The sequence below is a fragment of the Berghia stephanieae genome, chromosome 6, assembly GCF_034508935.2.
Source record: "Berghia stephanieae isolate SIO BIC M18660-M18661 chromosome 6, UCSD_Bste_1.3, whole genome shotgun sequence".
Classification (NCBI taxonomy): domain Eukaryota; kingdom Metazoa; phylum Mollusca; class Gastropoda; order Nudibranchia; family Aeolidiidae; genus Berghia; species Berghia stephanieae.
In genome coordinates this window covers 45,447,247-45,459,300 of record NC_088365.1, presented here as the reverse complement: position 1 = coordinate 45,459,300, position 12,054 = coordinate 45,447,247, and the positions used below count along the sequence as shown (strand labels likewise).

At 37.1% G+C, this 12,054-nt stretch overlaps 1 protein-coding gene across 8 annotated transcripts in view; it reads left to right on the top strand.

The window, feature by feature from the left end:
- Window positions 1-12,054, top strand: part of LOC144975111 (prestin-like) — a 71,822-nt gene that overhangs the window by 39,367 nt on the left and 20,401 nt on the right. The gene's annotated exons all lie outside the window — the stretch shown is intronic.

Sequence of the window (12,054 nt, the reverse complement as noted above, 5' to 3'; positions counted from 1 at the left end):
GAGAGAGAGAGAGAGAGAGAGAGAGAGAGAGAGAGAGAGAGAGAGAGAGAGAGAGAGAGAGAGGGTTCATTGTTTTTTTGTGTTTTTATTTACTTTTATCTTTTTAGTCTTTCATGTCTCTCCATGTATTACGAAGATGTTCTTTTGTTCATATCTTTTATTTTCTTCTTTTTTAGTGTGTGTGTGTTTTTTTTAAATATTAGTCTAATAAATTAATGTGTGTCAAGATCTTTGTAAGTATTTATATAAACGAGACTCTATGTGAGTCATTGACCGAAAAAGGCAATCGAAGGCCCCGAGTGTTTTTATGTTAAGTGTGTTACTATAAATTGTTGTATGACTTACCACAATAACAAACTAATCTTTCACTTATTAAATGTTAACATTCTGGCTTATTTACTTCTGTTTCTTCTCTTTCTCTCTCTCTCTCTCTCTCTCTCTCTCTCTCTCTCTCTCTCTCTCTCTCTCTCTCTCTCTCTCTCTCACTCTTAAAAACAAAAACATTTCAAAGCTTTATTTGTATTGAAATGGCTGTTTCAAACATGGCTTTTATGTTTCATTTGTTAGTTTTGTTTATCATTATTATCCCTAGGCGTGTCTGCCTGCTCCTAAAAAATAAATCTAACCAAAAAGTGGAATCCCTATTCGCCATTTGACAAAATTATATTCCCTAGCGCTACAGTTACTCCCCCCCCCCCCCCCCCCCATATTTCTTTTTTAACATTTTAATATATTTTTTTTCCATTTTACTACCGAAATGAATCTTGAGTCGCATCGCTGTCACTGCTGTCTTGATAAAATTAAAAATAAAGTTGACCAGTTAATTCCGCGTACTCTGGAAAAAACACGTTTTTAAAAATTATTTTGGCAGAAAACTCGTCCTTCAAATACCGATCGGTTTTAAATGTCATTCTCATCTTGGCAAAAACGTTCAAACCTAAGACTTCACGATAGACTGACCTCGCGAGGTCACAGGTTTGAGAGTATAAATTCGTCATTTTTTGCAATCGATCGATATAATAATTTGATGAAGGACGAATTTTCTGGCCAAATTTTTATTTAATTTCGTGTTTTTCCAGAGTACGGCAGTCAACTGATTGAAGGTTGGAAAAACTAGAAAAAAACAACAAAACAAAAAACAAAACACGCACAACAAAATAGAAAAACAAAGTGAGAAGAGAATGAAAGCAATCAACTGTGAAAATGTTGCGTCTGGTGCAATGCCTTCTAGATTGTTGTAGTCAGGAGTTACAGTTATGCCCATTAAGTGGGTGTTGAGATTTTTTGGAATGACGAAAGTTTGTTTCGTCGTCCCAGATTTGAGAGTTTTTGGCAAGATGGTGGGTTATTTTAATCAATTATTTATTAATAATTGAGGGACGAGTTGTCTTTGTTTGTTTGTTTCTCCATGGTATGTTGATTTAAGGCTAGAAATTTATATAGGGCTATAAGAAGTCGAATTGTTAAAACCTAGGTGCACATATTAGCAGGTGTGATAGCCGAACGCAATTGTGGGCCTGGTTTAACACTGTTGTAATGGATCAATATTTTGCGTCGGTTTATAGAATTCCCATTGCGACAATGAGTACATAACAATTTTGGTTATCAGACCTGCAAAATAAGTACATGTCGAGAGTATATGTAAGCCGACGTGCACTTATTTGCAGGTCTGATATCCCAATTCCTTATGGGCTCATTGTTGTAATGAAAATCTAAAAAAAAAAAAATGACGCAAAAGATTGTTCCATTAAACAATGCTAAACCAGGCCCCATAATTAAGTGGGTTAGGATGTAAGACCTGCATATATGTACACGTCGGGGTAGACCAATTTAGGTTAGAGTCTAATAATTGGATTCAATAGTCTGGTGTCACGACGCCCAGCAACGGCGGCCAGCGTGGTTCTAAACAATGAAAATCTGTAGTTTTTATTATTCATGCTGGCTAGAACTTTTCATATGTCTTGTGTTCAGAATGTGTAAAAGTCAAAATATGATCAGATTTTTAATGGGTTTTTTTTCCTCTGGATACGCTTTTATGCTCGTCGGAGAAATATTTCATAAGGGCGTCCGCCATTGTTCCGATAGTTTAGAGCCAGTTACTAAGTTACCACGCGTCATTACGAGGGAAGTGACGTTACGACTGTTGAAGCGTATTATTCGTCTCAGGTAGAGCGCTAGCTATACATATTATAATAATATGATTATGAATCAACATAAATACGATATGACAATAGGCAGGTTCGCCTGTACCTATACAATAACAGATTATTGTATGCTCCACTGCTTGTTTTCATAATAATAATAATAATAATAATAATAATAATAATAATAATAATAATAATAATAATAATAATAATAATAATAATAATAATATGATTCTAATCTATGTATTTTTTTATATCGTTCGATGAGGTCAAAATATTATTTATTTTATACGTGAATGTTACATTTTTTTTTCAAAAACAATTAATTCCATGTTTGATAATAGATACACATAATATCATCCGTCATAAAAAAATACGTTAGCCCTCTCCACTCCATGGCTTTCTATCACATGCAAACTCTCTCTCTCTCTCTCTCTCTCTCTCTCTCTCTCTCTCCTCTCTCTCTCTCTTTCTCTCTCTCTCTCTCTCTCTCTCTCTCTCGTTTTTCTCCGCCTCCCCCCACTGATCTCTCCACTTCAATCGTCCATTTTCTTTTTATCTGCCTCTCACATGCCTGGCTTTTATCAACTCCCCCCCCCCCCCCTGTCTTCGTTCTCTCCTCCTCTTCCTTTTCCCCCCTCCTCTCCTCCACCTCTTCTTCTTCTTCTTCTTCTTCTTCTTCTTCTTCTTCTTCTTCTTCTTCTTCTTCTTCTTCTTCTTCTTCTTCTTCTTCTTCTTCTTCTTCTTCGTCCTTCACCTCCTCCTCTTCCTCCTCTTCTTTCTATTCTTTTTTTTTTTTCCTTCCTCCTCTCTACTTGTATATCTATATATGCACACCTTTCCCCTTCTCCTCATTCCCGTGCTCCTCATCCTTCTCCTCCGCCTCACAACCCCCCCACCCCCCACCCCGTGCTTATTTAATCTCTAAAGATAAAGAGATCATGATACTATTATGTATTTTACTTTGGGACGTTGAGAGGCATTGCAGTTGTTGATAGTTGTGAAAAACTCTTATAGCTAGGAAATCCATTGTTATGATGAATTTTATCCATGTTTTTCATGCAATCACATCGGATACTTCAAAGCAGGATAAAACAACAATTGATAAATAAATAATCATTGTCTGCCGTACAATGAAAGCCCACATTTTAAGAATTTGGGTTGGAAAACACGTCTTTTTGGCCAGAAAACTCGTCCCTCAATTATCGATCGATTAAAAGGACCCTCATCTTGTCGAAAACTCACAAACCTGGATCTTTAAGGACGTCTTCAAGGAAGTCCCAGGTTTGAGAGTTTTTGACAAGATCAGGGGCATCTTTATCGATCGATAATCGAGGGACGAATTGCCTGGCCAAATTTCTTTTTCTAAGGTGTCGTTTTTTGTTGATTTTTTAAAATATTTATATTTTTCCTCCCCAGCTTACGTCAGAGTATAAAATATTATTATTCCATCGTGTTTAAGTAGTGCTTAAGTGGACTCATACACATGGCTCGTGGCTCCGTCAAACTAACCCCCCCCCCATCTTCCCATCTCCAATACGACGACAACAACAAGAAGTGTTTGGCGTTAAGTGCGACATCTCGTGCCAATGGATGTTGTTGCCAGGATACGACGAAATTTTGTAATCATTATTTTGAGGGGGCAATTTTCATTTCTTTTTTTTTTTAAATTATTCTTATGAGCTTTTATATAGCGCAATATCCACTAAACATGCTAAAAGCGCTTTACAAGGGGTCCTTGGCCAACAGCAACACTTAACATGTAGAACGAGACATGACACCTGTTAAGTGATATTACACTTTTTTTTTTGGACAGAGACAGCGCTGTTAATGGCCAGGTACACATTTTACACCTGAGTACGGAGAGAGAATGTGAGTAAAGAGCTTTTTCCAAGGACTTGACTATGCGAGGCTCGAACACAGGACCTTCCTATCCGAAAGCGAGTGTTATACCACAAGACCACAGAGTAGTGCCTCGCTGGGACCGGTCCCACGGTCCTTTAGCTGAGAACCGGGGACCTGTCCCAAAGTGGAGAACCGTTGGCGGTCCTTACTTCTTATAACCTTTCAACGGTCCCAGCGATTTTCGCGCCATACTACTGCCCCAGAGATTCTTGCCTCGGTCCTTTTGCCTATCTTCCACAAATCACCACCCATCCCACTTAATTAATCGCACCCATCCCCTTTGCTATACACTAAACGATACAGACGACCATCTCCCTCCACTCCGCAAACCGCCCTTTCGTGTGTGAGATGGGGGGATCAGGAGGCGCACGCCTTGGACGATTCCATTGTACGGGGTAAATTTCAATTATGGTCGCAATGACAATCTATGATGAAGGCATGACCCCTCTTCTCTAATGGGTTATTGTTTGAAATAAATGTGACTACTAAAGATGTGTGTGTGTTTGTTTGTGTGTGTGTGTGTGTGTGTGTGTGTGTTTCGAACCTAGCAAGTCCGATTTTTTGTCTTCTTTTGCCTATCTCTTGTCACCACTCCTTTCTATCGCATTGTTGTCATTTAAAATAATACAATAATATTATAATTTCGTTCGGTATTTTAACTAATCAAATAATATGAGTTTCACATATTATATCTTCCTTCCAAAATAACAGTTATAACGTCTGTATTTTTAAAAAGGCCAATAGAATATTTGGGGGCCCCGATAGCTCAGTTGATAGAGCAATCTTTATACGCAAAGGCCAGAGATCGATCCCGGGTGCAGTCGAGCTTTTTTGTCTCTGAACTCCCTGTCTACTCAGCAGTGAATGGGTAGCTTGGTTTGTTAGATCTGGTGAAAAGTACTTTAGGATAGACTAGCGTCCTATCCAAAGGTAGAAATATTTTTAAAAAAATTAAAATCAAAAAATAAATTGAGCTTTTATATAGCGCAATATCCACTTAATGTCCTCAAAGCGCTTTACAATGGGTCCCTGACTAATAGCAACTCGTAACATGTAGAGGAGACATGACGCCTGTTAGGCGATGTTACAATTTTTTTCCGACAGAGACAACACTGTTGACGACCAGGTACTCATTTTACACCTGATTACGTTGATAGGATGTGAGTAAAGAGTCTTTCAAGGACTAAGCGAAGTTCGAACCCAGGACATTCCGATCCGAAAGCGAGTGTCATAACACAAGACCACATAGCCGCACAAAAATAGATAAAAAGGAATGGAGACCAAAAAAAAAAAACAAATAAAAAAAACAAACTCTTCCCTCTTTGGTCCAGCATGCCAAAGACACAAAATATTAACAATCCCTTTTCCCTAACACTAACATTGACCTGGCCCGCTCCATCAATCTTCGCAGACACACACACACGCACACACACACACACACACACACACACACACACGCATACACACACATGCTTAATGGATAGTGTTATAGCACTATTTTCATGTTTTGAGGTAATAAGCCCTCTCCGCTCTCACTTTCACTTAGCGGTTCTACAAACATCTACTTCAGGCACGGTCCCAATGTCGAAAAAGAATCGGTTCTTTGACGGTCCCAAGTCCCAATGAGCCTTGTGAATGGCCAATGTCGAAAAAGAACCCGTTCTTGGAACCGGTCCTTGCGGTTCTCATTTCACAGGGACCGTAGAACCGGCGGTCCTAAACATGCTTGGGACCGCTCCGCACTGGTATACATCGTTGTCTCTATCTGAAAAAAAAAATGTCATATCGCCAAACAAACGTGGTGTTTAGTGTTGCTGTCGGCTTTGACTAAGGAGTCCTTGCAATGCGTCTTGAGCGCGGTTTGTGGATATTGTGCTATACGAAAGCTCGAGCTTCTCCCTTTATACAATACCGTTTCCTGGGTGGGGTTCCTGACCTCCCACAGTGGGCAGAGAGGTACATACTGTGTCTTCTATCCCCATGTATCTGTTTTCCAACATGCTTTCTGTCTTTGTCTTGGAATAAGATTACTTAGTTTTGTCCTGGCCCTGGCCGATGTCCTAGCTGGGAGTGAAACAGTCAAATGCATAGTTATTGTTTTGGGAGATGATATTTCTTTCCTTGTAAAAATCATCTCTCTGTTATGTATTATTATATTTGTTATTTTGAATGTACAATGCAAGCATTTGAGTGTGTTCCTCTTTGTTGGATTTTGTGCTTGTATCGGGATGAGACTTATAGGTGACCTCAAACTAAGCACATTGGTGGTGTGCTCTTGGAATCTACATCTGATCCCTATTTTTTACCAGTTTCCCTATGTCTTATTTTATCTTGGGTGCTTTAATTGTAATTCTAGAACTTTTTACTCGGCGAATTTTTTTTGTCTCCTAAAAGTTACGAATTTGTAAATTTTTAAATCAGGCAGGGTTGTCTAACGTGCATAGTTTTGTTCTTGAACTCGAGCCTTATCTGAATCTGAATCTGAATGTTACTCGAAGTCGACTCAATTCTGAGTATATATTTCAAGGCTGGTTTTCCAAAACTACTTCAGTCCATTTTTCTACTTTTTGAGATTTTAGATCCATGAAATAATTTGAATTGTAAATTATATTTTAAGTATCAAATTAAAACAAGAATTCCCTTAGATTTGTGTGAATTTGAAGTTTAAATATGATGAAATAATAGACCCGTTGATAAAAATGGGAGAAACCGAGTTCGGGAGTTTTGGAAAACCACTCTTCATTTGTATTCGGACGACGGAGTGATTTGTTGAATTGTGACAGCCATTGTTGGTGTTTAGGCTGAAGAATTTTGATAATCTTCGATGAATGTTCCTAAATCTGTTGTGTTCACACAAGATTCGGGAACGTTCCAGTCTTTGATAGTGCAGGGTGCAAATGAATATTTGAAGTTTGAGTTTGTAGATTGGTGTTTTGGTGTTGTTTTTTTTTTTTTTTTTTTTTAAGTGGGTTTTTCTTTGAACGCGAGCATTTCGTTGTATGTCTAGTTGTTCTGGTACAACAACGTAGTAAGAAGCCGTTGGAACGTACGGTCGGGAGAGGGGGGTTCGAATCCCGATGGATAGTGTGAGTAAATTGTTGATTTTTAAAGTTATGTATGGTGACTACGATTTGTGTCTCCTAAAAATTACGAATTTGTAAATTTTCAATCAGACAGGGCCGTCTATTATGCGTGGTTGACAGCTTTTGTCCTTGAACTTGAACGGGGCTAAAGGAAGAAGGGGAAAAATGACACTGGCCAGTCGTTAGTGTCTCTTTACTTAATCTTTCTCCTCTGATTTATTTGCTCTTCTCATACTACTGGTCGTATGTACAACAAAGTAGTAAGAAGCCGTTGGAACGGACGGTCGGGTGGGGGGGGGGGGGGGGGGGGGGTTGGAATCTCGATGGAAAGTGTGAGTAAATTGTTGAATTTTAAAGTTAAAAATGGTGGCTCCCATTTTTGTCTCCTAACAATTACGAATTTGTAATTTTTCAACTTAGCAGGGCCGTCTTATTATGTGCGTGGTTGAGTTGACAGCTTGGGTCCTTGAACGGGGATAAAGGAAGAAGAAGACGGGTGGGGGGGGGGGGGGGGGGGGGGGATGACACTCGCCAGTCGTTCGTGACTTTTTAGTAAATCTCTCTCCTGATGTATTTGCTCCTCTCATACTACTGCTGCAACGGAGTTAGTCGAACCACATTGGAATGGAAGGTTCGGGATCGAATCTTGATGGAAAAAAGTTGTGGTTTATTTGTTTGTTTGTTTGGTTCTTTTTTTTTTTTTTGTTGTTGTTGTTGTTGTTGTGTATAGGGTATATTTTATTGTGTTTTCTTTTCTTTTCTTATTTTTTTTTGGAGGGGGGGGGGGGGGTATTTTTGGGGGGTTTATTTATGATTTGTTTATTTTGTTTTTTGTTTTTTTTTTTTCTTGTGAACTGGGGTCTAAATGCGATGACGTATATATTAGCTATTTACCAAGTCAGGCAACCCAAATTGTTCCAGTCTCCTTGTGTTGGGAGTTCTAACTTCTAACTCTAACCAACGCGCAGTAGATCTACGTCTTTTTATCCATCACAGCAATGTTTAAACGAGTCCATAAAATGGCGTTCGTTTGTGAGACAAGTAGGTGATTTCTGCTCCACATAGTCCTATTCCTTTTGCATTCTTTTCAAGCTTCAACCTGACCTATTGGTTTTGTTTTTTTAATTTAAAAAAATATTTTTTAAAATATTTTTTTTTGGTTGTTTTATTATTATTATTATTTTCAAAAAGAAATTATTGTAGGGGGAAGGAGGGGGGGGGGTCCAAGTCTTATAATGATTTTAAAACGTTTTCATAAAACATTGCCAAAAGAAATGCTAAATCAATGGCCAAATTGGCAGCTCTACAGTCACCCTAAAATCAATTTTGATGTCTGCTAAAGATATTTTTGAAAATTGTTTCCAGAAACTGCCCCAACCCCCAACACATTTTAATGATAAATCTGCCAAATTTATGCCAAATCCATGCCAAACACAAAATGCCATTCTGGCAACCCTGTCCTCTCGACTTTGATTTAATTAATCAGGCTAGAAGTACGTATATGTAGTCTATATGTGTCGTGTATTCAGAGTCGCTGTCAAAAATGATGAGGAGTTATTAGGTACAGTATGTACCTTCCCGTGTGTATGTTGAATGTACGGCACAGATTAGGACAAGAAAAGCTATCCAACAATCCCTCCACACACCCCGCCCCCTTTCCCCCCTTCCTCTCACTCTGCCCATAATGTCAAGAAATGTCTCAATTCCCCTTCCTCCTCAACCTTTTTTGTATAACCAAAATAGCAACAAAAAAAAAACAACAAAAAAATAAATAAAAAAGAAACAAAAAAAAAAAAAAATACAAATCAACTCGAGCTTTTCTATAGAGCAATTTACACGTGCTCAAAGCGCTTTACAAGGGATCTCAAGCCAACAGCAACACTTAACATGCGGGTTTTTAATTATTTATTTTTCTTTACCGATGAAAATAGATATATTTTCCTATGAAATATGTTGGTCACGTAGTGCAGATTAAGATTTCAACCACGTGACATTTCAGTCCATCGTGTGGATTTTCAATCCTTTCATTTATGTTAGGATTTAGTTTTTCCCTTGTATAAATTTGTTTTCCTGGAAGCTGGGGGGGGGGGGGGGGGGGGGGGGGAGAGAAAGAAATATTTTTCTTACTTTCTTACTTGTTTTCTTTCTTTCTCTCTCCCTACCCCCCCCCTCTCTCTCTCTTTCTCTCTCTTCTCTCTCTCTCTCTCTCTCTCTCTCTCTCTCTCTCTATATATATATATATATATATATATAATATATATTTCTTCCTTTCCTTCTTTATCTCTCTCTCTCTCTCTCTCTCTCTCTCTCTCTCTCTCTCTGTGTTTCTTTATTTATCACGCTCTTTATTAATTGATTAATTAATTGATTAATTAATTAATTTATTTATTTATTTATTTATTTATTTATTTATTTATTTATTTATTTCTTGATCAATAAATTCCAGTAGTATTTTTCCACCGTTATCACATTTATAATATTCCCTCTCAAGGTTTGAATGCTGATTAAGTAATTTAGAGAAACTAAGAAAGTAGCCCTGTTAACATTCGCCATTTTACAATTATCTTTTCTTTCCTTTTTGTTTTTCATTATTTTGTTCAATACAACCACTTGGTGATGCGTTACAGTTTGAGGGTTGAATCAATTGGAATTTGGAACAAGCAATTGCAAAATAATAATAATAATAATAATAATAATAATAATAATAATAATAATAATAATAATAATAATAATAATAATAATGATGATAATGATGATAATAATGATAATAATAATAATAATAATAATAATAATAATAATAATAATAATGATGATGATGATGATGATTGATAACAATGGTAATGATAATAATAAATAATATAATAATAATAATAATAATAATAATAATAATAATAATAATAATAATATAATAATATAATAATGATGATGATGATGATGATAATAATAATAAAAGCCTGGTGCCTTCGCAGTTGTGACAGAGGGAGAAAAAAAAGGTGATAATGAGATAGAATGATAGTAGACGTAGCGTAGCGTAGCACAGTTTATCAATAACACTATCACTAAGTGTAAAAGTGATGACGAGGATGTCGTGTAGTGTTCTGTCGTACTCTGAAGAAAAAATAAAATAAACGTATTAAAAAATTTAGCCAGAAAACTCGTCCTTCAAATATCAATAGATTAAAATGACCCTCGTCTTGGCAAAAACTCTCAAACCTGGGACTTCGGGAAAGTCCCAGGTTTGCGAGTTTTTGTGAAGACGAGTGCCATTTTAATTGGTCGATATTTGAACGACGAGTTTTCTGGCTAAAATTTTAAATTACGTGTTTTGTTTTGTTTTCAGATAATGGCAGTGTCGTTGTTGTTGATTGTCTTGTCTGCAGTGTTTGTTCATTGTTTTGTCAACCTTTTTGTTAATTGAGACAAAAAAATCCCCACAAACAGACAAGAAAACCTCAATTATTATTGATGGATCACACACACACACACACACACACACACACACACACACACACACGGCCGTTTAGACAGCGAGGCGTCTCTTCAGTTATCAATTGTGCGATATTGTAATGCTCTGAATTGTGAATTTATTGAGCACTGTCAGAACTACAGGTCAATCATCCATATATATATATATATATATATATATTTATTTATATATATATATATATGCGTACACACACATACAAACCAAAACGTTCTGGTTTTCTTTTGTTCAGGATGATTATGAAATCTTGGGATATTAATTACATTGGGTTTTTTTTACCATAAGATAGCAACAAGACTCCTTAAAGTTGGTTTCATTTTTTATTTTTTGTTTTTCATATTATTTATTTTTTAATTAATTTATTTTTTTATTTTTTAAATTTGGGAAATCAACATACGCTGGAGGTAGCCGGGAGGAGGAGGAGGTGGAGATCTGATTTAGATTATGCGAAAAGAAACTGGCCATACTATATTATTAATCAATAATAATAATAAATGGCATTTATATAGCGCTTTATCCCGTTATCATAGGTTCTAAGCGCTTTATTATCACGCCATATCGTTCGTTGACAGTGACACCACAGAAGAATATAAAAAGAGGTCTATGGTGGACAATGCCCTGCCTGACAACAAACAGGCCAATTTTATCAAACGCTTGGTACCGACGTTTACATATGTGCAGGTCTGACATCAAAACCCTCTTATGGGCCTAATTTAACATTGTAGTAATGGACAATATTTTTCGTCTTTTTTTATTTTAGATTTCCATTTACAACAATGAGCCCATACGGAATTGGGTTATCAGACCTGCAACTAAGTGCACGTCGCTTTTGTGCATAAATGGGACTTGTTGTAGTACGCCATGTTGTTCTCTGTGTAATGATTCACTCACCCGTGTACCTTTATCAACTGTATTTTCTTCCAGCATGCTGTTTTCTACACAGACATTCTGTCCATTGTACATTTATGTAGTTCACTCCTGCACTTATTCCTCACAGTCATTAGGCCTAAGTAGCCGGAGCTTATAGTATATCCTGGTTTCTATAGCGCGAAAGACGGACAATAGCAATTGCTTTTACCCTTTGGACAGGACGCTAAGTTGTTTCTGTATATCAGGCCCATATATCGTCCTACAATCGGAGCGTTTGGTCACTTTATGATATAATATAAAATATCGAAGGGTTATGTGGTCTTGTGGTATGACACCCATTTTTGGATCGGAAGGTCCTGGGTTCAAGTCTCGCTCAGCTCATAGTTGAGTCCTTGGACAAGGCTTTTTACTCACATTCTCTCACCGTACTCCGGTGTAAAATGAGTACCTGGCCGTTAACAGTGTTGTCTCTGTCTGAAAAAAATTGTAATATCTAACAGGTGTCATGTCTTGTCCTACATGTTAAGTGTTGCTGTTGGCCAGGGACCCCTTGTAAAGTGCTTTGAGC